This window comes from Pteropus medius, unplaced genomic scaffold, assembly GCF_902729225.1.
Source record: "Pteropus medius unplaced genomic scaffold, Ma_sr-lr_union100, whole genome shotgun sequence".
Lineage (NCBI taxonomy): Eukaryota > Metazoa > Chordata > Mammalia > Chiroptera > Pteropodidae > Pteropus > Pteropus medius.
In genome coordinates, this window is record NW_024354498.1 from 4,496,956 (window position 1) to 4,521,805 (window position 24,850).

Here is a 24,850-nt window from a genome sequence, read left to right on the forward strand (position 1 = left end):
TAAAATAACACCTTTACAGCACTTATATACAGCAGCTCGCCTGACCATAAGCAGCTCAACAGAGACCAATTTAATATAAAAAATGAAACGATGACGGAACGTAAACGCGAACGTAAACTAGATTTGAAAATGGTACTCCTGCTAATGATTAGTAAGCCTAAACAATATTAATAAAATTCTCTAAAAACACTGTAGGTGCTCAAATGAGATTTTATCAACTATGAAATAGCACAAATGCTGAAAAAATATTAAACTAGACCTAAGACATTGTATTTGGGGGGGAATAAAGCAAATTTAATGTTGACAGTTAATGAAACATTTTATTAAAACATTAAATACCTTGAGCAGATTAAAGGTGTCTGGGGGAAAAAAAACAGCAGAGTTTTAAGTTTAAATATGGAAGAGAGCTAAAATTGTTAGAAAAAAATTTTAACTCAGTTATAAATAGAAATGACATTCCTATATAAGGTTAACAAAATGGTGAAGGATAAAAGAAAAAGAGGAGCCTTTGGAAAATTAAAGGTAATTTCTACAAAAACAATGAAAAGAGTATCACAGATGACAATCAATCAAGGAAGCAACTGCAAAAACTTTAATGAGATTAGAGAAGAAAATTCTACCCTGGAGAGAATTGACTTTTTAGGTAAGTTATCAAGGTTTCATTGAGCTGAAACTCTTGTTTTTTGTGGCATTTCATTTCATGTCACATCCCTGCTTAAAACCTTCAATAGCTTCCCAGGAGACTTAGGATAGTTCAAAAGCTCAGCAGCTGGCCTTTACTAAGCCTTTTCCAGACCTGGCCCCAGCCTACTTCTGCTTCATCACCTGTTTCTCAACTTTCCAGCCATTCGGATTTCTTTCAGTGCTTTAAAAGGTTCCGTTTTTCAAAAGCCTCTGCCTCTCACTTTGCCGGAGGGCATTTGCACCTTCTGCCAGGAAAACTTATTTCTCTAACTATACCATATCCATCTCATCCTTTAGGTCTCACTTAATGTTACCTCCTCAGTATGTCCTTCCTATCTGCTCCCCTCAGGACAGAGTCCATGTTATATACTCCCATAGTGCCCTGTACTTCTCCTCTGCCTCCATCCCAAGACCGTAAATTATTTGAGGGCAGGGCCTACTTCTCTTTCATGTATCACTCTGTCCAGCCTCTATCACAATCTAGTACATAGTAGACACTCAATTAGCATTTGCTAAATGAAGAATAGATCTTCAGGATGTAGGACAGCTTGTTTTTGAAAGATAAACTAATAAAGTATGAAATGCCAATTAGCACAAAATTAGCTTTTGTCTTCCTCACCTAGTTTTGATTATTAACAATTAAAACTTTTTATTTTCCTTTGCAATGCTAATCTTGAATTTTAGTGGCAATATTACTAATCATAATTACTAGCAAGTAAAGCTAATATGTCCTACAACAGCTGACAAACCAGGGTGGGGTATGTGAATAAATGCTAGGATATGTCACACCTGAACCAGCCTTTGTAATCTCTGAAAGATTCTACTCATCAGGAACGTAGCTTCTACTCTTGGCCAATATTGGGGTGAGTAACTGGGCAAATCCAAGTCAGTAAGTCGTTCTTCAACTATTACATATCCCCATTGTTAGCTGCCGTATCTTCCTCACATGAGTGAGTGTGCACTTAATCTGATTATTATAATACAATCTTGCACAGCCGAGAACCTAATCTTTAGGCATAATACAAACTGAGATCTGAAATTGCAACTTACCTAAAATAATTTAAGGCAGTCTTAAAATATATATACACACACACACACATTCATCCATATATTTTAACTTCCAGAAACCAAGCTGTTATTTTCAAAATCACTATTTCCCTTTAAGTCGAAAAAGTTACAATGTCAGAAGGCACTTCATATATTAATATTTGATATTAGAACTTTCTCTTACAAAGGATACAAACTAACAACAGGATCATATACAGCCATAGCTGTTAAGAGTTTTTTGTTTTTTGTTTTTTAAAGGTAACCTTTTTCAAACCAGTTATGATTGAATTTACGGTAAACTATTAGCAGTGCTGTCCATTCTGTTGGTCATTGAAAATCCAGACACAAACTACCACATAAGGAGTTATTGATTTACCTGCCTGGCACTTGTAAGGATCACTTTTCATCCAGAAATGTTCATCTAAAAGCAATGAAAGGTTAGACAGTTTTAAAAACACTTTACTGCCAACCAAACCATCGCATACCTCTATTAGGCAAACCCCAAAATTAGCATCCCTAAGCTATCTTATCTGCAGTGTCCATCTACACACACAGTACTCTGAGCAAAGAAGAACACCTGTGAACTGATGGGCATCAGACTATCCTGTACAACTCGTTCCCAAGTTAGCTTTACTGCCCCATCCGCCCCCCACAACCCCACAATATCCACGCTTGAGGGTAACTAAAAAGAAAATAATGCAGGCAGGAAAATGATGCAGGCAGCTACAGATCTCTCAGGTTAAGCTGTTTCTAAATCCCACAACGATCCAATCTGAAGCAACGCAGAAAGCAGACATGTTTGAATACCTGAATTTCATGAGAACCGCTCTTATAGCATGCACAGAAGGAATGGATCTCTCAAAGGGGATTAGAGCTCAAACAGTAAAACGCACAATGTTATTGGCTTAAAAATCAAGAAAACCAATGATTTTGCCCATGGTCTTAAATCTTTCACAAAAAAAAATTTCTTGCTCAATAATTACATGACTTTTACCTTGATTTCTTTTTCCTGCATTTCCAACATTTTATTAAGAACATTGCATTTTATTTAGTTTAAAAAAGACCAAGACAAAAATCAAATCAAAACCACAAACATAAGGTAATTTATGCCATTTCCAGTACTGTCCTTTATATTTTGCTATGTATTACGTTTAGGCAAAAATTTGTGAAAATATAAGAAGTACTAAGAAATTGTAATAATGTGTAAGAAGATATTTTTTTAAAGGTATCTTGTTAAGGTCTACATGATTTATCGGTATCTGATGTTAAAGGGATCTAGGTAGAAGCAAGTAAGGTAAAAAAAATGCATGTTGGCAGGAGGGATCTTTTTGTGGTGATGGAAACATTCTAAAATTGGTTCGTAGTGATGGCTATACAACTGCATAAATTTACTACAAAAAAATCATTAAATGGTACACTTAAAACAGGTGAATTTTATAGTATGTAAAGTACACCTCGATAAAGCTGTTAAAAATGCATACTGAAAACCTGTACCTGATAAATCCACAAGAACTATTTACGTGTAGGTCCGTCCCACCTTTGTAGAATAACTGTCCTACTTCGGCCAGTTGATTTCTGGCCCTAAGTTCTTACGATATTCATCACTCCTTTCTACCTCTAATAAGTGACAAAAGTGATTCTCATCAATTTCTGAATAAAATATTAAGTCTTTTCCCTCCCTAACACAGACTTCTGAGAATTCCTTTCGGCTAAGCAATGGCTTGGCTCTCTTAGAGATGGGTCTTGTTTAAACACACACACACACACAATCACAAGAGGCTTTAAGTAGCAGAGAACTCTACTCTCAAGTAGAAGAATTTTTGTCAGAGTCCACTTTCTATGTATTAATAAGCAACTAACATCCCTCTGCAGACTTTACCTCCAGATTTCATTTCGCTTAGGTCATTACATTTACAGAAGAGATACCATCTGCAAGTTGTAATGGCTGCCATTTTACTTCAAGAGTTCATCAAATCACAAAATTGAATTCAAAGAATATCTTCATAGCCTTTATTAGTGTAGCAAATTTAATCGAAATCAGTCAAAAGTTATAATGGAACTTGCAAAAATATGAAATACCAAGTGGATCATTAGAAACAGCTACTCATTTTGGGGTGTAAATAATTAGGTACAATCTTCGTTTATGAGGAAACTAATGACCCTGTTAGAGAAGTCTGCACTTCCAGTTGTCCTATCTAGCAGTGCTGATGAATCTGAGTCCATCTCCCACGTGACTAAAGGTTAGGCGGCCAGTGTAGCCTGCGAACTGTAGGAGGCACATTTTTACCTCTAGTACCACCCCAGGAACGGAATCAGATTCCTAAAGAGAAGCAGAAGCTCGGTTTTGAAGAGCACAGGTTCAAGTTAGACCGGTTTGGATGGAAGTTTTGCCTCTGCTGCTGACTAGCTGGGTAATCTGGACAAATTATTTTCTCTCTCTGAGCCCATCTGGCCAAGTGTACACAGGAATTAAGAAAAACACCTACTTCGTACAACACATGTATGCACATATATCCATGCAAATAAGTTATTTGCCATAGTATCTGGTATTCAGTAAGGCTCAATAAATAGATAATAATTATTATAGAGAAGATTGCCCCAAAGAGAGACAACACCCAAAACTTGACCCTAATAGACCTATCTCAAACAAAAAATATTTCTAAATACATAAAGAGCTTACTTAATTCAAAGTGCTGACAATCAGTCTCAAAGACCTGAATGGGCTTGCTCCCTTTAATGTAATAATTTTCTGTTAATTCCCAAATCTGAATTGTCTAAATGTTATCAGTCTCTTCGGGTAGGAGGTCCTCACTCTTAGCTTTCATACCCACCAACATAATCGCACCCAAGTTCCTTTCTCAGTATTAAGAAGTATACAAAAACTTGAACGAGAAATAGGCCAGACCTTTGTGTAATTCAGTCATCCGTGCACTGCTCTATATAAAGGAAACATTCTAGAAACGATCAAGAATTTGAATCCAAACACTAAAGTGATGCATTGCCAACAAAAAATTTCTAACGTTGAGTTTAAGATGGAAAGTAAATTGGAAAAGCCTCCCAAACTGAAAGTTTAAATGTAGTCTTTTAATTGCATCGTTTTCTTAAGTTGAAATGTGATCCAACTGACGCCATCACCAGATGATAATCTTTTAGATTCTTTGAGATTTTTTCTCCTCCTCTAGCAAGAAATTTGGTGTTGCCAATAAATTAAACTTTAGAATCTAAAATTATCAAATGCTGAGTAAACAGCCTTTTCTACCTAGCAACTTAATACTTCCAATTTTGCTGTTCTTGTACCCAAGTTAAGGGTTACCTAAAGGACTTCCCTCTCATTTTGGATCTGTGCATGTGAATTCCATTTGTTCTCAAATGTCTTCTGTTATTATCTGACATCAATTTATTACATGAAAAAGTCATATCCCCAACTAACTGCCAAAAACAAACTACCATATTAGCGTACCTTCTATTATCTGGAGAAAATAAAGGAGATAACCATCAAAGTTATCAAAATGGAAGGGGAAAAAAGGTAAACTTTTAACAGGCACGCTGAAGGCTTATTTTCTCTGCTTACCTCCTTAAAATTTCCTACAGCCATATTTTCAGATATAGCTGAATTGTCTATCACAAAATAAATTGAAGCATAAATCATAATGAAAGGTTAAATTCCTGCAACAGAAGCCACTGTCATTTCCAACAATGCAACCATTGTTGAGTCTCTCAGATGCTTGGACACAGTGGAGAAACAAGGCTGGTCGGAGGTGGGTGGTGGGGGACATACTTGAAGTAATTTCTCCACCTCTGTATTTCACTTTGTAATGTTAACAATACAGCACCTTCAAAGTAGAAATACCACCTAAAATCTGGTTCTCATTAAATGAGACTGCTTTAACCCCATGCAGCATATTTGGAACAGAATATATCTGATTCGCAATCAGTCAACCTTCTATTACTCATCTATGCGAGATGGCCCTGCAATTGCCCTCAATAGGAGCCTTTTATTTTGAAACCCCAGGGAATACGGTAGATGCCACACTCTAGTTTAAATAACTCCAAGAAAATTACAATGAAAATAATGGCAGATTCCGTCCAGGGAACTTGCATAAGTAAACATCAAAAACCTGAGATAAAGGGGTAAAAAAATCCATTCCTACCACAAGCCCCAAAGTCATGAATAAATTACAAATCTGAGCAGGAAAAAAGTAATCCTCTCTAGAGAAAGAATGCTTATTTCTAATTATTTTAAAAATATACCAAGTTTTGTTTTTAAAACAATTACGCTTAAGAAACATGCTAAATAAGCAGAATTAGAATACTAAACATAAATACATATATATCAAATTAAGTGTTGCATTATGTTTTAAAAAAGCAAGACAATTCAAGGATTTGACACTCTCCAACTGAAGACTCTCCAACGCCTCTGAAATAGATTATTTAACGCTCTAGAAATGATTAACTTTATTTAGCATGCCTCTTGTGGAGTTCTATTATTTAATACAACCAAACTGGATTTTTTTTATCCTAATTAGGTTTCCATGTACTTGTGAAATGCTCAGCATACACTGTGCTGGCAGCTTTAGTTCTACGCTTCTCTCTTCTGGCTCCTTCCCCCTTCACCCCCCCACCCCCGAAAAAAAAAAAAAAGATTTCCTTCCCAAATGTTCTCTTCTCTGCATTTGTCAACAGAAACACCCACTGGTGGTGTCAAACTGGTAATACTGCTGCAGGCTTCCTTACTCCTGTTCCAATGTCAACGCCGAAAATGCTCAAACCCAAAATAGTACTTTTAATAAAGAAATTAACAATCGCTAAGGTACTCAACTATCATGTCCTCAAAAAGATGTACACTCTTTAAAAAATTTATTATTAATGAACCCTAATTGGGTTAAAGATACTACCCCCGCTTCAATATCAGAGACAAGTAAACATAGCTTCTATACATTTTATAAAACATTTGAAAACCCTTGAAAGAATTAAAAACAAATTTACATCTAAATGTCATTCACATAATTCAGAATAACCTCGATAAAGATGCCTTTTTTGTAACCCTAAAGGCAAGACAGGAACAAGCTGGAAATGTTCCAGCAGATGTTACCTAAAACGATAATCCTATTCTGTACATATTTATGTCTCCTGTTTCAGTCAAATGCTCTCAAATTAATTTGTGTAATCTTTCACATTAACTACATAACCGTTACGTCCAAACCAACCTAATTCAGATGCACGGGAAAAAATTATTCCGTGTCTGCGATACTTTCTAAAATCAGCTTAAATTTCAGCCAATTAAAGTAGATTGTGTTAAACAGAACATGGATATGCAACTACTTAAATATCACTGCATCCGTCTAATCTAAGAAACTAAGGTCAGGTTTTTCTTATTCAGACATCTGTGCTTTAGCACTCAAGTGAAGCGAAAAACAAAACCCTCAAGGAAGATCTGCCTTTACACTGAAATATGTTCGGGTTATTTTTTTCCCCAACGTGGGCACAAAACGAGTCAATGCGAACAGAACCTGTTCGTTCTGCGAGATGGTTCCAAAGCCCAGGATTTGATTTCTATGAGGGTACAAAGGGTACGAACGTCTGGGAAAGGGCCAATTTTGCTCCTCCTCACTATGCCAGTCTTGAACTTCATTGCAACGCCTGAAACTTGTTCGGGAGAGGCTGGAGGAGCCGCGGGGCAAGCGGTGGGTCTCTCGACCACCCTCGCGGGAAGCCAAGGTCAGCTGGGCCAGGGCCGCGACTCTCAGCCCTCGGTGGGTCCCGGGCTCTTTCGGAACTCGGGAGGGGGGCTCCGGTGCAAAGACTCCTCCCCGGCGGGAAGGGGTTTCCCTCGCCGCAAGCCCGAGGGAGCTAGCGCCGCGGGGGCGGCGGGAACGCCGCAGACCCACCGCTAAGGGGAGCCCCGCCGGGCGGCCTTGACCCGCCGCCCCTCCTCATACCCTCTCATATTCCCACACCCCAAAATACAGCCCTAGCCCCGCAGCGGGGAAACCCTTCCAGCGGCGCAATGGGGCGCTGCAAGGGGGGTCACTCCAGGCTGGGGCGCCCTCGCCGCGTCGCCCAGTTCCGGGGGTACCCGCGCCGCCGCCCCTTCTCAAGTCTGCCCGGGGAACCAGGTGGGTCCCCTCCCTAGGGAGAAACTGGGTGGGCGGCAGGGCCGAAGGCAAGAAGGCCTGACAGGAGGGTGTCGGCGCGACTACTCACCCCGCGAGCCCCCAGCTCCCAGCCGGGGAACCCACAGCTCCCGAAGCCGCCGCCGTCGCCGCTTTACCTTCCCCAGCTGCAGGGACAACTAAACGAAACCTCTGGCCCCGCCCTCTCGCAAAAGCGAACGCGCAGCCTAATATGCTAACTGCCCCGCCCCGGCCGTCCCGTTCAGGCCAATGGGGAAGCTCCTCAGCCCCACCTATTTCTGATAGGAGCCAATGCGGAGAGAGCGCTCGTGCTCGAGCTCAGGCTCGCGCGCCCTGCCCGCGCCGCTCGTGCTCGGGTCCCCGAAGCCAAAGACTACTGGTTCCTTGTATGAATTTGCCTGCGCGAACGCGCGCGCGCGCGCGCCGCGCCTCCTCGCGCGCCACGTTTGGTTGCCCCGCCAGGCCCTAGCAACCTGGGCTGGGCGCCTGCGAGGGGCGGGGCCCAAGCCGCGAGCTGTCGGGGCGGGGAGAGGAAAGCGGTGAAGGGATCGTGACTGGGAAAGGGGCGGCTGCGGGGGCGGGGGCAGAGGAGGCCCGGGAATCCGCCTGTCACTGCGGGAAAAAATGGGGAATCCTGCCTGCAGCGCAGCTTTCCTGGCCTCTCTCAGGAGGGACACGTGCGGGGGAAGCGGGGGTCCGGGAAGAGCAGGAAGAGCACATTTGTAGCGGGAACCCAGGCACCGCTTGGAAATAAAAGATGAAAGACGGTTTATCCCTGTCGTTGGTAAAAATAATATCGAAGTCCATTGCTGCCGATGTCCAACTGTTGCAGCTATGCATGCACACACACACATAATCACACACACACACACACACACATATACACACACGTGTACACTCATCCAGCAGCCTGCGATCCCTTGGGTGAATTAGGAGCAAAGAACGACTAGCCTGAGGATTCCTTACACAGCAGCTGGATGCATGCAAACGGCTGTTGCAGCAGCGGCAGCAGCAGCAACCCACAGCTCGGCTTTGGTCCAATGCTCCGCCACACAAGATTCTCCAGCTGGCATGAAAGCAATGAAGTCATCGCCCAACCAGTAGAAACGTAAAGATCTTAATACCTACCATGGATCAGGTTTCCAATGAGGATAAAGATGAAATGGAAGGAGAGATTTCCAGTACCACTTTTTGAAAACTGAGAATAAAAATAAATTTTTTAAAGCTATTGCAGACAAATCTATGCAAAACTGCATGATTTCCACTTAAAAAAGCAAAGAGGAAATTTTTTTTTCTGGGTTTTTTTTTTTTTCAAAAAAACACAGGAGAAAAAGAAAAGAACAGAAAATAAGCAGTGTATGAGGTCATAGCAGCCACCAAATTAGAAATATGCAGTACTGAACTGCAATGGGAAATAGATATCTTAGATAAAATTAACTTAATCTGTTCCTGTGGTGAATCTGGTAACAATATGTAACAATATTCTGGATTTGGCTTCTCTGTGCCAAGCCAATAGGATTTTCTTTTTCATAACATGGCGAACATTGAGTGAGGAAATAAAGGTGCCTGCTTTCTCTTCAGCTTTTCAGGAAGCATATTAGAAATTTTTACAGGTAGGAATAGTGAATTAGCAGTCAGGGAAAATGGAGTCAGAGGCAATAGCAGAGCTTTGCAAAGTCTCCTGCCTCCTCCAGATGCAAAGTAACAGTGCTATGACCTCAACCTTCCCCTACCTGGAGGCAGAATTCCTGGGGCGGTTGCTCCATTTTCATCCCTGTATATTAAATGAAGAATGGTTTATCTGTATAGAATCAGAACAAGATAAGGAAAAACCAGTAACTGAATATCCTTTGATATAGGTCCAATTTAGTTTAAGTGGTAATATTAGATGCTTTATAATGTGCCATCCTAGATATGCAAATATGACCTTCAACTTAGGGACATTTGCTTTGATTTGGTTTTGAGTACTGGTGAAAGGTTTATTGGAGCCAGCCACATCCAGGTCAGATAATTGCCATTTTGATCAAAAGTATATCTTTTCTAGAAGGTTAGTAAGAGTTAAATACCATGCTGCCATTTAACTGAGCTCTTATGTAGAAGGAACACTAATACCACTGAATGAATGCCTGCTATGTGCCAAGAATGTTACATACATTTAGAGTTGCCAGATAAAATACAGGAGGCCCATTAAATTTGAATCTCAGAGAAACAACGAATATTTTTTTTTTAGTATAAGTATTTTTATCCTGGATACATGTGAGAGCAGGGTAGAAGATTAAATAAGCTTTCTAATCATCGTCAAAAACAAAACATTTTTGAAATGCCCCTCTGGGTCCAGATCTCATAATACAATCAGAATCTGGGAGAAAAGCTTACAAACCAAATTAATGTGTAAATTTATAGTGTTCGTAAAAAGAAGTACACATACTTATACTAAAAAGTTATTTGCTATTTATCCGAAATTCAAATTTCACTGGGCATTCTCTATTTTTAAATGCTAAATCTGGCAACCGTACATACATTATTGCTGAGTGTCATGGTTTCCTGCAAGATTCTGTTAGGTCACCATTTTCCACATGAAGAAACAGCTTCAGAGCCTCCCCAGCATCTATTTGCGCCTTCCTTCTTCTGATAGAACCCTATTTGTGTTCAGATATTCACACTTTCAGGGTAGTGGGTACCGATTAGTCTTAGTTAATCAATGTGTGGTCCAATAAAACTAAAAGAAAGGATTTAACATCCTGTGGTTTGAGAGAGAGGTTTTCCCTGTCTATCCTGTCAGATGAACGAGGAAGCAAATATCCCGGTTGCCCCTGGCCGCCATTTTGTGACTAGGAGGAAAACCAGTCTTAGGTCAACACCTATACACTAAATAAGGCAGAGCTGAAAAATAGAAAGATAAAACAAAAAAATCTGGGTGCTTGATGACACCTCTGAGTTGCTTAAACAAATTCTGCCTTTTCCTTGCTTTCGAAACACTTTGAGTCAGAGTTTCTATTAGATGCCACAGAAGTATTCTACTACAGATGTCAGAGTCAGAGCCCATGCATGCTACGCATTATGGGTCTCAATAATAAATAAACAAGTGGTCATCAAGATGTCAGACATTTTTATCCTGGATATATGTGAGACAAATCTAGAAGACTAAATAAACCTTCTAATCATTGTCAAAAAGCATTTATAAAATAAATGCCCATCTGGGCCTAGACCTCGAAATACAATCAAGATCTAGGAGAAAAGCTTAAGAGTCAAATCGTTGCGTGAATTTCTAGTGTTTTAGAAAGAGGTGAGCATTAGTTATTCCTTGGCCCTGCTCAGAGCTTAAATCAGACTGTCAGATCTTACATGTTTTCATTTAAAGTTCATACCATTTGGGAAAATGTCATTTGAGAAATGTGAGTCCAGTACCTCATTTTTAACTATTAAAACCTCTATCCTCGTCCTGTAGTCACTAAGTTTAACCACAAACAGTGTAGAGAACAGAAATGTCAGCCTCAAAAGACCCAAAAGGGAAAACCACACCAGAATAGAATGAAAGTGGATGGTTGGCAAAGCAGTGTAGCTTAGTGGCTAAAACCATAGACTCGAGATCCAGATCACCTGCATTCAAATGTCAGCTCTAGTTTTGTCCTTGGGAAAATTGTTCAACTTCTCCTCTGTAAAATGGGGATGATGATGATAATAATAGCACTCACTTCATAGATCTAGACCAGTTACTATTTGTGAAATGCTTAGCAGAGTACCTGGCCCACAGTGAGGACTTTGTAAGGATTAGCCGTTACTGAGCAGGCCCGATTCCATGGCCTATAAACTTGAAGCAGTTTATTTTTCTTCAATCACTACTTTGAACCATTTTTTTATGGGAAATTTCCCTTTTGTGTCCCTTCACACCTTGGACAGTTTTAACAACTTTTGGGTCTTTTTCAGCTATTAAAAATCAATCCAGTTTAAAAATTAAATGTTATATTTGATTGATATCTTGTCCTCTCCCACTACCACCCTTCCCACCATCATCGCCTGCCAGGCTTGTAACTCAAGGCACCCAAAGTGACCAGGGAGTATGGTTGGCCTTGTCATTTCTACTCCAGGGCCTTGGAGGGTGTGGTCAGTGTTCTCACCAAACCTAACTCCTCTGACCGCAGTGGTTCATGGGAGGTAGAGAGGAGGAACCATCAGCTCTTTTCTTAACAACTCCCTCATTCCCACCCACTTCTCCTCACCCCCTATCTTGGCTGTAGTTGACCTCTATATAAAGGGCATCTGAATGACAGTTCCCTTCCCCAGAGCCACCACCCACAACCTCCAGCTGTTGATGTCACTTCCCTGACAGAAGCTTACCTAAGTGAGGGCAACAGGAAAAAAATCTCTCTCAAAATACTATCACCCATGTGTCAACAATATAAAGAAAACAAGCCAGAATCTCCCAAGATCAACTCAATGAAGTTAGAGCTCCAATAACTCAAAGAACCACTCCAGCACCCTGAAAGAATGTTTCCATGTTTACTGCCTTGGTCTGAATAATGGTTTCAATGGTTTGAATACTGTGTGATCTTGGGTAAGTTACTCCCTCTGTGTCTCAGTCTCCTCATTTGTAGTAGGGAAATAAATAATGACAGGTTATGAAGAGTAATATAGGGTTAGATGAGTTAGTACATGTAAAGTGCTTAAGGCAATCCTGGCACAAAGAAACTGATCAACAAATGCTAGCTACTATTACATGCCAGGCATTGTACATACATCATCTCTTTTAATCTTCACATACACCCTGTGAATGATGTCTTAGTTTGAGTTTCCCCAAAAGCAGACCCTGAGACAAGGATTTGAGTATAAGTAGTTTTACTTAAGAGTTGATCCCAAGAAACACCAGAAGATAAGTGGGCGAGTGAGACAGGGAAGACAAGGAGCCAATAATAGGTGGGTTATCAAGCCAGTTACTGCTGTGGGTGACTAGAGCTCAGCAGGATTTGCTGTGGGGCTCTGGGACATGATGCAGAATCTTCTCTCTTCTCAGAAAGTGAGGAAGCTGGGATATTTCTCCACCATATCGAAAGCTCTTCTGGGCATTAACTCTCCAGCATTTCTGGTTCTTCCTCTGTGCAGGTAGAGTGTGCTTTCACAATCTGGGAAAGAGCCCTCGGGCAGAGTCCCAGATGATCACAATGAGAGGCCTTGCAGAGGTAGAGGTGAGTGCCATGGAAACACGGGTGGGGCAACAATAGTATGGCCCCCAGCTAAGAATATTATTATGCCCTTTTTACAGAACGCATATTTTATAGAATTGTAGTCATCTTAGGGGATGTTCTCCAACACAGGCTGGCAGCAAAAATAGCACAGAATAATATGGACTCCACATCTGATGAGGAATTTAAACCTTGGAGGAAGAAACCTGAAATTTGGCCATTTTGAGGATCCTCTGAGATAACACATCTATAAGCTTCCCCCAAGCCCTCCCTTCTCTGCCCCATTTTCAATCCGATCAGGTGGCTGTGGACACCCTGGTCTACTTTAGTGTGCCCAGATCATCCAAGATCAGCGGTATCCAGGAAACTGGAGTGTAGCAGTGCTAATAGATACTGTCACTGATATAGAAGGGCTTTTTATTTCAAGAGGAGTATCTAATAAGATAATGGAGATGCACTGTCTTTGGCTTTGTAAGAAGCAAGTCAGCTAATTTTATAGATAACAGCAGGAAAATAATAGTGAGAATCGGGCACACAATGGAGAATGATTCTAGCATCTTTCTGGCCTAAATAATTTAATAGTTCTATACACCCCTGACTTGATGATAAAGGCAGTCCCCAATATCCAGTGACCCTTTCTCCCCAACACCCTGCGTAATAAATTATGAAAGAGATTTAAAGCCTGTGAGTATTTCAAAAATACCTGTTTCTACTGAACATTCAGAGTTCTACATAGTTTTTAAATACCATAAATTAATTTTTATATGTTAACGTCTTAATCCAGATGAAACCAGATTTCCCTAGGTAAACAAGAGTCTATTATCTTTCTTTAGAAATAGTATTGGTCAACATTTATTGAGTGCTTACTGTGTTCCAGGCATTGTGGTGAACATTTGCATGGATTGCCTCATTTAGCCCTCGCAATACTCCTATGAAGTCATGTAGTGGTTTTAAGATATCCCCACAAAATGCTTCCCCTCTTCCTCCCTTCAAAAGATAGAGCTAAATTCCCCTCCCCTTGAGTGTAGGCTCTACTTGAGACTCACTTCTAACAAATAAAATATAGCAGGAGTGATGGTCATGGGTGGTCATAATCTGAGACTGGGACATAAAAAGTGTTGCAGCATCCTCCTTGCTCTCTCTCTTGAATCATTATGGGGGGATCCAGCTACATGTTGTGAGGACATGCTCAAGACACCCTATGGAGAGACCAGAGAGTGAAGAACTGAAGCATCTTGTCAACAGCTAGCAAGGAACTGGCCACAGCCATGTGAGTATACCATCTTGGAAGCAACCCCAGCCAAGCCTTCAGGTGACTGCAGCCCTGGCTGACAGCCTGAATGCAACCCCATGAGATATCCCAAGCCAGAACCACCGAGCTAAGCCACTCCTGAATTCTTGACCCACAGAAACTATGAGATAACAAAAGTTTATTGATTTATACCACTAAGTTTTAGGATAATTTTTTATGCAGCAACGAACATTTAATATAAGTGGATCCTATCTCCATTTTACAGACAAGATTGTAGTTATTTACCCAACCTTATGCAGGCAGTGGGTGGTGGAACCAGAATGCAGATCCAGGTGACTGACTCCAGAGCCTAATCCTGAACCACTAAGCTATACCCTCTCAGCAGTAGAAACCATTTATGTAATGGTGCTATGTGCCAAAGACTTTCCTTATACTGTCTCATTTAATCCCACAACAGCTCTGAAAGGAAGACTTTTTTCTGCCTTTCAAATCCATCAAAGTAAAGTCACTGTCTTCTTATGGTAATAGATGCTAATGATGTACTTAAGGTATAGCAGTAAAGCAGCACGGTTGTCCATTTCATTTTCGTCTTTTGCTTACTTGTTTAGCTCAAGTATGAGGTGATTTGATAAGCACTTTCCTAATATTCTTCCCTCAAAAGGTTTTGAAAGTTTTAAACAACCCCAAATGATGCCTTTCCCTTGAATACATGCAGACAGGCTGATATGTAATATATATTTTATCTCAAGATTTTAATTAAAAACAGAAAATTTAAGACACACACAGCATTTAATTTGTAAAGAAAACAAATGAATTCATTGAGTCTAAGTACTAAAAAGTATTAAAATGGGTCTATGGCCATGCTACCTACCCTGAACGTGTCTGATCTCATCTGATCTCAGAAGCTAAGCAGGGTTGGGCCTGGTTAGTACTTAGATGGGAGACAACCTAGGAATACCAAGTGCTGTAGGTTTTAAAAATAAAAAAAGTAATAAAATGACTGTGCCTTGCATTTACTAGGTTTAATACAATTTTACAGACTATAAGACGCCTTGGAATTCTGAGCTAGTTACATAAAAACACACAGGGTGGAAAACATATTGATCTTGCTTCTTCTCAAATCCATAAAACAATCCTTGCTCTTTTAAAATGTTCTAATATAATAATGAGTCATTAGCATAACATCGTTCTTCTGTGTACACTACTGTTTGTTATGTATACAACATAAAAAAAAGCAGAGATTGGGTAAAGAGCAATAGTTACTCTCATTGGAAAAGTGGGAAAAAATCTTTTAACCTCCTTTTATCCAGTTTTCTCATCGATATTAATCAATGTACCATATTAATTGCTTTGCATTGAAAATAAAGATTACGTGCTATTCATTTTTGTTTTCCCAATGCCTAGCGTAGAACCTGACACTCAATAAGCGTTTGCTGAAAGAATGAATGAATCGATGAACTGATCAATGAGTCTCCACATTATTTTGTGCTATGTTGCTACATAATAGAGGAAAATTAAGGATTCAAACAATTACCTGAAGGATATACATTTTAAAAGAAGAAGAAGTAAAGAAAGATAAAAACAAAGTGGCTAGATATTGAGGCTATACCATTTGGAGGAATTGGGTTGAAATAAAAAGGTATGGGAGCTGTAGAGTGAACCTGATCTACCTATACAATTGCCTCGAGTCTTGATTTAATTTCTCTAAAAGAAATTCTCCACCAGCTTTACAGATAAAAAACCAATATGGTTTCCAACACGCTTAAGGAAATGAAAAGGTACTATGCTTGTTTTATTCATTAGTCAGCCTTTTTACTATAGGGGACACAACCATTCAGTTCGAAATGTATAAGGTTTTTATATGCTCAAGTGAAGATGAAGATATGATCTGAAGCACATTAAATAATACGCATCACAAAACATAATCTCTAGTTTGTTTCTCCAGCAACTTCTCCACTAAATTGTCATAGATTTCATTTTTAATAAAAATGACAAAAGATCAAGTCCACCTAATTCATATACTTGTCAAATATAATTTTTACAAGATAGATTGAAAAAGAAAAAAGTGTCCACATTTTAAAATAGAACTTAAAATACTCTACTTTGTGTACTGATGACTACAAGTTACTTTGATGTATATAAAAAAACAAGACGGATTGATGGATGGATAGAGCGATGGATGAATGAATAGATATGTAATGAAGAAAATAGAGTAAAATGTTAATTGTAGAATCTGGATGGTGGGTGTGTATAGATGTTCACTGTGCAATTCTTTAAACTTTTAGTATTTTGAAAAATTTTATCGAAATATCAAGGAAAATGCTACTTTGATGGAAATATATATGTTGCTTTATGATTTCAAATTCAGAATTTCATACAAAGTCATGACCAAATCACTGCTAGCCATCCTCAATATTCCAACTTAACTAGGACCAAATACAAATACACGCACACATCATAAATCATTACCTTCCATTGCCATTATAATTCCAAAATCGAAACTACTTATTATTCTGCACATGTATGTAAGATTTTCTGCTGAATCTACCTATCACCCACACCATAGAACCTTCCAAAAATTGACTTAAAGCTGCCCCAGGCTCTCTCTATATATAGTTTCTCATTTGTTTTATTTCTTATATTTAGGGCTGTGCCTACTTGTGTGTTATTCTTTTCTCCAAATCAGATAGAGGTAAGAATTATATGGCCACACCCCATCCTAGAAAGATGCTTAGTAGATGCCTTAAGTGTACTAGAGGGACAATCTTTCACACATAAATTACTTTAAAGAATGTTAGTTTCTGAGGTAGAAGAGCTACCAATTTTAGAGGAGACAGTTGAAGGAAAATGATCATAAAGATAAATTTAAAAAAATCTTTACACTTGGGAAATTGGGGGATGTGAAGAAGGATCGGATTTTCCAAGATAGCCACTACAATATCTCTCATCCCACATGTTCTTCTCACACTGTGACTTTGACACTCCTGCCATCCAGAGGTGGAGGTCTATGTTCCCTCCCCCTTGAATCTGGGCTGGTTTATGACTATGGTGAAAGTGTATGATTATTGACATGATTGTGTTATTGACAGATGTCGATTGGCTGCAAAATCTCTATTGTATGATTTTCCAGGCTAGGTTATAAAAGGCAATATAGTTTCTGCTTGGTTCTTTTGGGATACTCATTGTTCTCACCTAGCCACTCTGTTGTGAGGAAGCCTAAGCTACCCTATAGAGAGGTCATCATGGAGAAGAGCCAACAGCCAGTCCCAATTTACCACGTATATGAGTTTGTCACTTTGGGAAGTGTATCCTACAGCCCTAAAAGAGCCACCCCAGCTGATGCCTCCTGAAATAGAGATAACCAATCGGTAGCAAGCCCTGCTCAAATTGAGATTACTGATCAAAGAAAATAATTGGAAGCCACTGCATTTAGAAGTAGTTTATTAAGCAGCCATAGATAACTGATACTGTGCCTAAAACAAAAACCATGTGAATCTACACATGCTGGCTTCCAAAATTGAGAACAATTATATTAGTACATTAGTAGGAGATAGAGATTTTGCAACCAATCGACATCTGTCAATAACACAACTATTTCCCTTAAACTAATGTTGTTAGTCTCTCACATATGAAACCTTTTTTTTTTTTTCATGAGAATGCTAACAAATGGCCAGGTTGGCCTGAGTTCATCCATCCAACAAAGATTAATGAGAGCCTACAATATAGAAAACACTATACTTATTATCACAGTGGGGAAACACAAATGGAGCAGCCAATCACCATGAGCTATATTTTCCTTATTATTTCCTTATCCTCCTCCAAACCGCTAATAAACATGGACCTAATCAAAGAGCAATCATGAGAAAGGGAGGAAGGAAAAGGCCGTTGCTTTACTGATTAATAAATAAGACCAACCAAATAAAAACAAAACCTAAGGTTTTCTCACTAATCAACTTCACTAGTCTAAAAGATAGAACTTCAAGATTTTGAGGATAGGAGATTTCAACGCATCTTGTCTATTCACTGGCTTCCAAACAAAAGTGTATCTAATTAAACATACCAATTAAATAATTGCAATATCTCAGTCTCCTTTGGAAACTTTACAATGAATACATTTACACAAGGCAAGATCAAGGAATGGTGTTTGTTTTAGAGGCCCCAGCCTCCCTTTCTGCCCCTTTTCCCAGCCTCCAGATCATGCCAGATTCCGTACTCCCAGTGCTCTTCTACCCTCTCCCTTTCAAAAGTAGCTCTGAGAAAAACTCTTGATAAATTCATTGAAAACAGCCTATAAATGGTTGTTAATATGTTATGTGTCATCTTTCCCCACAGTTTGCATTTTAACAGTGAAGTAATCAATCAGTCAATAACACAGAAGCAAAACTTCTCATAAAATTTCAAGATTCAGTGAGACTACCAGTATTGCTCTGAGTCAAAAAGAAGAAACAACCCAAATATTCATTAGCTGATGAATGGGTAAACAAAATGCAGCATAACCATAAAATGGAATATTGTTTGGCAATAAAAAGGAACAAAGCCCTCATCCATACTACATTGAAGACATGATGCTAAGAAGCCAGACACAAAAGGTGACATGTTATGCGATTCCATTTATATGAAATGTCCAGAATAGGCAAATCCATAGAGACAGAGAGTAGATGGTAGTCGCCTGGGGATGAGGTGAGGGGTAGGGAACTGGAGGGAAATGAGGGGTGACTGCTAATGAATAAGGGATTGCTTTGGGGGGTGATGAAAATGTTTAAAAGTTGGTCGTGGTGATAGTCACAAAGCTGTCAATATACTAAAAACTATTGAATTGTACACTTTAAATAGGGGAATATATGGGTTGTGAATTATAGTTCAATAACATTGTTATTTTAAAAACAGGTCCAGGAAAGCCACATGCAAAAGAAAGAAACTAGACCGCTATCTATCACCCTATACCAAAATTACCTCAGAATGGATCAAGGACCTGAATATAAGACCTGAAACAATAAATTGCATAGAAGAAAACACAGGTACTAAACTCATGGGTTTTGAATTTAGAGGATTTTATGAATTTGACCTCAAAGGCAAGGGAAATAAAAGCAAAAATAAATGAATGGGACTGTATCAAATCAAAAAGCTTCTGCACAGCCAAAGAAACCGTCAATAAGGCAAAGAGGCAGCCATCTGAATGGGAGAATATACTTGCGACCAACACCTCCGATAAGGGCCTAATATCCAAAATATACATAAGAACTCATACAACTCAACGATAAAAAAACAAACAATGCAATTAAAAAATGGGCAGAGGACCTGAACAGACACTTCTCCCAAGAAGACATACAAATGACCAACAGACATATGAAAAGTTGCTCAACTTCACTAGTTATCAGGGAAATGCAAATCAAAGCCACAATGAGAGACCACCTCACACCTGTTAGAATGACTATCATCAACAGGACAAGTAATAACAAGTTGGAGAGGTTGTGGGGAAAAAGAAACCCTCAGACACTGCTGGTGGGAATATAAATTGGTACAGGCACTATGGAAAACAGTATGGAGGTTCTTCAAGAAACTAAAAATAGAATTACCATATGACCCAGCAATCCCTGTATTACCCACAAAATCTTGAAAACATTTATCCGCAAAGATATATGCACCCTGATGTTCATATCAGCATTATTCATGGTGGCCAGGACATGGAAGCAACTTAAATGTCTTACGTTAGATAACTAGATAAAGAAGATGTGGTACATATATACAATGGAATATTACTTAGCCATAAGAAAAGATGAAATACTGCCATTTGAGACAACATGGAAGGATCTTGAGATTATGCTAAGCGAAATAAGTCAGATAGAAAAAGCTGAGAATCATATGATTTCACTCATATGTGGGATATAAAACTGAAAGCAACAAACGAACATGATAAATGAACAGAGACTCATGGACAGACAGTGGATTACTGGTTACCACAGGGAAGTGGGGAGGTAGGTAGGGGTTAAGGGGTTCAAATAATTGGCGATGGAAGGAAATCTGACTTTAGGTGGTGAACACACAATGCGATATAAATATGACATATTATTGAACTGTACACTTGAAACCTACTTGATTTTATTAACCAATGTCACCCCAATAATTTTAATAATTAAATAAATAAAGATGACTCCAGGAGAATAGACAGCAGGTTACACTATAAAAGTTCCTTGTTTGCTGCTCTTGTCTATCTCCTCTGTACTCGAATGTGGTCTTCGAACCAGCAACACTGGCATCACCTGAGAGCTTGTTAGAAATGCAGAATTTCAGATCTAGACTCCCTGAGACAGAATCCACTCTTTGGGCAATGTCTTCTTAGCTGACCTAAAGTGTTTGAAAAGTCCTCAGTTATGTTACAAAACAAAGCAAAGCAAAGCAAAGCAAGGAAACGATCATTGTTTCCTTCAAGAAAAAGAATTGCTGTTATAAAGTACATGGTAAAGTAATTTATGAGAGCCTGCTGCTTTCAAAATTCCGATGGCACTATAGAACTGTGGGGACGTGGAATAGAGGGTGACTATTAATGAGTATGGTGTTTCTGTTAAGGACAATGAAAAAGTTCTGGAATTAGATAGTGGTGATCGATGCACAACTTTGTGAATATACTAAAAACCACTGACTGACTTGTACGATTTAAAAGGGTGAATGCTGTGGTATATGAATTGCCGTATATTTCAATAAAGTCCTTATTTTAAAAAGTCAGCCAGACACACAGGAGAGGCATTTTGTAGGGCTGATAATAGTACTTTGCAGTGCCTAGAAATTTCACTTAATTCATTTATACCAGCACTATTGATGTTTTGGGCTGAATCACTCTTTGTTGTGGGCCCGTCCTGTGCACTGTAGGGTGCTGAGTAGCACCCTTGGCCTCCACCCACTAGATGCCAGTCGCACCCCACCTCCTAGTTGTGACAACCAAAAATGCCATTACGGAGGCAGCCATTACCAAATATTCTCTGAGACAAAAAATAGTTGCTCCCTACTCTCCCCCGCCCATTTTATAAGGAAACTTTTCCTTAAAAAGAGTCTAATTCTCTGGCTTTGAGAAAATTTCCTCTGGTTCTTTTCTCGGTAGAGATGACAAATAAATGGTCAGATTCTTAGAACGACATTTCAGATGCCTAAATCCTTTATTTATTGATGACCTTCAGCGTTTTGCCTGTTCCCTTTTGCAACTTTTCCTCACCTGCCCCATTTTTCAAGTGTTAAATTCTTTTCACAACTATCCGATTGACCTTTATTTCTTAGAGTTGCTTTTAAAATGGGTAGCCAAAATGAAATGTAATGTTTGTCTCCATTAGGTCCAAGCAGAAAAACAGAACCCACTTTAGATATACCAAACAGAAAGAACTCACTGGCAGAAACTGCTTACAAAGGGTTGGAAGGGCTGAAGAGGTGGAAGGGGGAAGATGAGGTTATCAGAGATTCAGAAGCCTCTCCTCGGCTAGAAAGCAAAAGGGTGAATGGGCTTCTTAACCGACAAGGGCTGTTCTGTGGAGTTGCTGGACTACTGAAGGCTGCGCTCCTTGTGGGGAGCCAAGCGCCAATATTTCCACCGATGCTGCAGGAACCCCACGGTGACCCCAACAAAGGTGGTTTTTTATGACATGAGAAAACTATGACATAATGTTCGGTGAAAGAAAGCAACTTATGTGATGATAATAACTGCCATTTTTTGAATGATTACTACGTGCAGGCATTTTATATACATTATCTCATTTAACAAGATAATAATTCTCATGGAAACCCTAAGGGGTGAGTATCATTATCTCCACTTTAGAGGTGGAGACTTTAAGAAAGGTTAAGTTTCCATTATCACGTGAGTTCATGAAGGAAAGGCTTTATCTCTTTTCACCCTCGTATCCCTAGTGCTACATAATAGTTATTTTTTGAATGAATGAATAAATGAATGAAAGTTTCATGAAGAATAAGTGGCAGAGACAGAATTCAAACCAGTTCTTTCTGCCTTCAGAGTTCATTCTTAATCACGACACACATCTGCCTCCCATAAGTCCAATATGAGCTCTACTATGAGGGGAGGGGAAAAATATATATATTTTTTAGAAGATTAGTTAAAATACACAAAAAGGTTAACAATGATTCTCTGATTACTTCTAGTGGGTGGGCTTATGGGTGATTTTCCCCCCCGTTCTTATACTGTTTTTACAGTATACGTATTTTTTAAAGTAAAAATAAGTTGCTTTTATAGTTGGGGTTAATAAGTAATTAAATTCACCTTTCATCTTAAAAATAAATGTTGAAAAGAGGCTTTTCTTTTTCCTGATTGCTGTGGCATGTCTGTAGGAGGTTGCCATTGGTAGAAAGCGAAATGTCTTGGTCTCAGCCCAGCGTCTGTACTCAGCCACAGGTGCATGAACCTGCTGGCCCATGAATTGCAGTCTGTTGCTCCACCTGCTGAATGAATCCGTACAAATGAAAATGGCAATTTAAGCAGGTGTGCTTTTTGATTTTATATTATAAATTCCTAGTTATCATCTATTTCTATTTTGAGTATTGCAGTAGACACCTTGGTACACCAACCGAGCCCCTTCAGTGAAGGGCTCGTAGTCCTAGCAGCTGGGAATACTGTCAGCTGGCAGCCTGGAGCCATTAGCCACTTAAGGAGGTGCCTCAGCTGCAGAGCCACCTGGCACAGGTGGCCTGTATCCAATGACTGATGGATGGATGCAAGGTTATAAAGGCCTGGCCAACTTGGCCCAACCTAGAACAAAGCTCCGGAAAGTCTCGAGGCTATGGTTGGGCCAGCATGACAGATGGACTTCTCAGTCTGCCCAGTCCTGTTTCCCGCCCCTCCTTTTCACAGGGGTTGACCCTGAGGGCACTTCATAATAAACATCCTGTGTTCATCTGAGAGTTTGCTTCCTGGGTAATCAAACCTCAAGTGACAAGTCTCAATTCCTATTTTATATTTTCACTAAAAATTCATCTCTTATTCAATAGAGAAAGTGGAATATTACAGTAGGAAATGAGAAATGGAAGGACATTTTATAATTTAGCAAGATATCAATACAGATAGCTGGCTTTTCCATTAAGCTGAAAAGCTCCATTATCACTAGACAGCTCTGGCTAAGATAATGTCCAAAGTATCATGACTCTCAGAGCAATCTGCAAATGGAAAAGTCTTCCTAACCTGCACCTTCCCTAGAAAAGGTCATCTAATGCGGATATTTTGGGGCTAATGGCCCTTCTATTCCACTCAAATCTTTTTCCTCGGGAAACATGTACTGGTCACAGTGATGTCCCCATTTCTCAACCATCTGCCTACCCAGTGGCTCTAAGGCTTTATCCAACTTGTCACAGAAGGAATCTTTATAGCTCTTAAGATAAAGCGTGAGGACAGCCAAAGTCTGACCATTATTCTAGACTAAATGTTTGCAATGTGAAATACTTCCTTCAGGGACAGGAATGTAACAAAGAAACATGGAGGCCATGTACTTTTCCAGAACAGACCAGGAAAAGAGAAAGTTACTAGAAGCATGGGTGAATAGTAGTAGAAAGGGAAACAGGTGGCCATCGCTGGCACCAGCTGAAGAAACAAAAAGACGCTGGTGGAGCATCCCAGGCTCCATAAAAGTGCCCTGTCACAACTCCCCACTGTCCCCCAGGAGGCCAGGCCTGCTCTTGGCCCCATCTATCAGCCCAACTCTGACCACTTACCATATCGCATGCCTCTGCTCCTGAGCGCAACTTCTATCTGCACCTGGTGTTGGGGAAGTGACCCACAGGTGGGGAGAGAAGAAGAGAAGGGTCCAAAGGGAGATCCCTGGCATTTTAAGTCAGAATCTTCAAAACATTTTCCACAGAAACACTGTCATAAGATGGTGTTCTGGCTCTATGATACTACTATGCTTCTGGGACTTTGGTTAAATGTGCTTTTGCAGCCTGACCTGGGCCCTTAACTAACCTCTAACTATAACCCTGTTTCTGAGAGAAAATGCTATCGACTTAAAAGTAAACTTTTGGAGCGAAACTTCTTTATAAGTTGAAGTCTCTCTCCTCCTCTACCTCCTCCTCTTCCTCCTCCTTTGCTTCTCCCTCTCCTCCTTCTCCTGTACACACACACATATAGATATGTATATCAAGCATTAATCAAAGGTGATAACCCTTACACTTTTCTAAATAGATGAGTTTCAGATAATATGCATTGAGTTCTAGTCTACGGCCATGCCACCCTGAACAAGCCCGATCTCGTCTGATCTCAGAAGCTAAGCAGGGTCGGGCCTGGTTAGTACTTGGATGGGAGACCACCTAGAAGACCAGGTGCTGTAGGTGTAAAAAATTAAAAAAATAAGGGATTGTAAGCTGACTAGGTCCTTGCAATCTGTGAGGTCAACCAAGGGTTGCCTCGCCTAAAAAAAATAAAATAAAAAATATGCATTGAGTTCCTTCATTCATTAAATTGTGATAAATTTCTACAGACAGACAGAATAGATAAGAAAGGAGACGTGGGTGCAGGCCCACCCGGCAGCATCATACTTACATTACACACGCATCCCCTCGTATCCCCTAGC

At 39.7% G+C, this 24,850-nt stretch overlaps 1 protein-coding gene and 2 pseudogenes across 8 annotated transcripts in view; 2 read left to right on the forward strand and 1 right to left on the reverse strand.

The window, feature by feature from the left end:
- Nucleotides 1–8,043, reverse strand: part of CDKL5 (cyclin dependent kinase like 5) — a 146,647-nt gene extending 138,604 nt beyond the window's left edge. For 7 of the 8 annotated variants that reach the window (XM_039852327.1, XM_039852324.1, XM_039852322.1 and 4 more), the window contains exon 1: nucleotides 7,936–8,043. The gene's annotated coding sequence lies outside the window, so the exon portion shown is untranslated. Of the gene's footprint in view, nucleotides 1–2,107; nucleotides 2,153–7,935 lie in introns of all 8 variants that reach the window. The other variant, XM_039852320.1, reaches the window with a different exon arrangement.
- Nucleotides 8,044–15,147: 7,104 nt separating this feature from the next.
- On the forward strand, nucleotides 15,148–15,270 carry LOC120594318 (uncharacterized; annotated as a pseudogene).
- A 9,223-nt stretch (nucleotides 15,271–24,493) lies between these two features.
- On the forward strand, nucleotides 24,494–24,611 carry LOC120594354 (uncharacterized; annotated as a pseudogene).
- The last annotated feature ends 239 nt before the right edge of the window (nucleotides 24,612–24,850 follow it).